The following is a 3,258-nucleotide window of genomic DNA, read 5'->3' as shown; positions in this document are numbered from 1 at the left end:
ATGTCCGCCCCCTCCTGTAGAGTTTCTTCCATGCTACCGATATTCCCACTGGCAATCCAAGGGTGATATAATCTGCATATAGACCTCCTTCATGTTCAGGTGGCGCTGCAGTCATTAGCGACTTCATGGTAGGCAAAAAGCGGCGAAGCTGTAGTGCGTCAGAGTGCGACCAAGCTATACGAGAATGTGCTGTGCGTGCTTTTTTTGTCTGATTGATGAATCATCTCATCCGCGAGTTCGCGGGCCTGAGCAGGGCAGACCAAAAGCGCTACACGGAGAAGCTCCATCTCTAAGGTGTGTGGTGTCCGGACCCATACTCCGTGCCGGAAAGCGATTGGGCATAGAAGGAAAACGTCAGCCGGTAAAAATGACCAATTTTCTCGTGTATTTGCTGTTTTCACCAAGCCAATTTACAGCCCAGAGCGTCGAGAACTACAAAGCTTTGGAGGCGTGCAACTACTTTGAGTCAGGTAAGTGGCCAGTGTCAGCCGACGTGCCTTCTCGCTAGTAAGCAAACACGGCAAGGGTACAAGGGTCCGTTAAAAAAAAATTAAGGTTTTGGCGTAGTTAAAAACAAGTAGAACTTGCGAAGGCTTTTGCGAACAGGTCCAAGTTATTGGAGGCGACGACGTGCAATGCTCAGCGTGAGAGTGGCAGTCCGCACGCCAGCCAGTCGATCCGTACTCGCTCCCCACGAGAAATGGATTGAAATCCACTCCTAAGGTTGCTTTTCTTTTTTAATGTGAAAGCTCTACAAGTGGACATCCATGCGTTAGACAGTTTTGCTAGGCTATGAACCTCAGGATTAGTGTTTTCGCACTAAAATAGCATGTGTTCGAAATTAACTTGGAGCCTTTCACGGTAGCTTTCGTACTGTAGGTGTACACTTTGTAGGCACTGAACTCTGCAGGCCAAGCTGTTATCAAATAATTCCTTATCTGATGTGGATGCAACGGCTTAGGTTATAAAGTATCGAGCTTAAGGAGCTGGATATTTTAAGCATTTTAAGGTCTCTTCCTCGCTGAGGCTTTGGATGGGAATTCACGTTAGGGTTACAAGCATATTTGTTAATGATCTGGTGATCACTGTCCTCCGTCCACAGGACTTGTTCGAAAGTGTCGGCTGCGGAGGCCAGGTGGCGTGAATATAAGTTTTCTACGGGTTCAGGTCATGTCTTCGCCAACCGCGGCTGCAAAAGGCCACGATACATGGGTAAGTGTTGATCAGGACATATACTGGCAGGCTACTGCCAGTGCAAAGCTGGGTGAATTGACTTCTTCCACTAAGTCCTTCTTATGTCAGAGTGATCATAGAATGGATCGATATGCAGGCTAGGTGACGTGTGTAGCCATGTTTCTGCACTTGAGGCAGCAGCTCGTCAGAATGCAGATGTGCCGCGCACCTCACAGCCATGTGCTTGGCGTGCAGCTGTGTCCAAAAAGGTAAATTTAATATTGACATGATAAAGTTTTTCTCATCGGATAACGGCTGCACGGAATTATTATTGCGCCTAATTGTGTTTTAGTATATGTACTTTGGAAGTGTGACAGTTACTGCGCCTTTCCCTTCCTGTGAACCAATTTAACTTTATTAACTAATTGCGTTATATTCCAGGCTGGGAAAGCCAAGCAAGAAGCCACGGAACCTTGCTGCGGAAGCCAGCCACACTTGTGAAAAGTATAACGCTAGGGACAAAGAAATAATTGAGCGCTTAAGAAAAGCCAAGCTCATGTGCGGTAGTTTTGAGAAGCATTCCAAAACTGGATCCAGAGGACATCGACTCGGCCTCAGAAGATGAAGAAATGTACACGTTTTTAAGGTAAATGAACGGCTATCTTCATATACTTGTGCTTATGTTTGAGCTGCCTTCATGAAAGAACATTTGCACAACACAGGAGTCTCCATGTGCTCGATGAATGCAACGTTCTTGTTGCCATTGTCGTGCATAATTCAGAAACAGTTCAGGATCAACCCAGGCTGTTCAGGTTACGTTCTTTCACAAACCGGTCTATTTTTTTACATGCGAATTTCTGTGCTTCGTGAGCAAAGTGGGGTTCTTTTTTACTTTGGGTCTTGTCTTGGGTTACTGATTTGTGTTCGTGCATTACCATTTGATGGTTGTTTCTGATCATCCGTTAGACTGGTTGACTTTTAGTTTACTTAGTGGGCCAGCCCAAGTTAAGTTTATCATCTTTGCATTGGAATTTTACTCTTTTGTGCCGATTTAGAGCACGCCACTTCTTCGCGTGCTCTCTTTTTGTGTAGATAGTAGCGGAGATCACGTATATATGCCTTGGCTTTCTTCACGAAATACAGTTCTCAGTCTGCGTTTGTGTGCGTCTTGCCTTCCCTTTGTTCGTGGCTTATTGTCGCAGCTTTTTATTGCATCGAACTATAAACCAACTACCCTTAAAAGAAATACTAAAGCTTCTTTAAGCCCCTGCTAGAGAAAGCTCGTGCTGTTTGGGCTGATCATGTGCTCCCTGCTCTTTCCTAAGCTCGTCTGGCAATAAATACTACTACTCATGTTTTAATAAGGGAGTGAATACTCATTGACATCCACCCAAGCGCAGCAATACGGCTACAAAGGAAAGCTATACAGCTTTCTCAGAAACCTCATAGTTAAAGAAGAATTCGTCCTGGTCCGGATTTACAAACCGATACCCCCGCCTGTCTGGGGCAGTCGCTCTACCAACTGAGCTTACCAGAACGGTGTGCATTCACATGGTAAAGTGAGACCTAATATATCAATAACTCCAAGTGGAAACTGTGTTGCATGCAGTTTATTCTTATGTTTACCAGGCTGTGTTGAAAAGGTGAAGTGCCAATAAAAAAGGAATCCTTGCATAATGCCATAGATGACTGGCAGAAGGGATCATGCTACGACTATTCATGGAGCTGCTTTTACTGATGTTTGCTGGGACTTGCAGGTGTGATTGTACGAGCAGTATTTACATTGAAGCTGTGCAGAGAGAGTTTGTTCTGAAGATCATCACTTGACGCGGCTCAGGCTGTGCAGATGGTCACAGAAATGTGTTAGCCAAAAACCACAGTCATACTGACACTGTTGTGAGAGTCAGAGTCAGAAGTGATACTTTTTTTATTTATATATATCCGTTGGCCCACTGACAATCTATTGTCAAAATATGTATTATGGCTGCACCACTTGGTTATAATAAACGCGGCGACCCCCATAAACTCGCCCCCAAAGTAAAAGAACGCCCTTCCAATTAGCATAGGGATCAAATAGCATCGTCT

At 44.9% G+C, this 3,258-nt stretch overlaps 1 pseudogene; it reads left to right on the top strand.

Moving 5' to 3' along the window:
- The first annotated feature begins 215 nt into the window (after positions 1 to 215).
- LOC146210099 (uncharacterized) lies at positions 216 to 1,823 on the top strand (annotated as a pseudogene).
- Positions 1,824 to 3,258: the final 1,435 nt, after the last annotated feature.

The sequence above is a fragment of the Amblyomma maculatum genome, chromosome 1, assembly GCF_055883805.1.
Source record: "Amblyomma maculatum isolate TAMU_Amacu chromosome 1, ASM5588380v1, whole genome shotgun sequence".
NCBI classification, from domain to species: Eukaryota; Metazoa; Arthropoda; class Arachnida; order Ixodida; family Ixodidae; genus Amblyomma; species Amblyomma maculatum.
The sequence above is the reverse complement of the archived record's forward strand: the minus strand, read 5'-3'. Positions and strand labels throughout refer to the sequence as shown.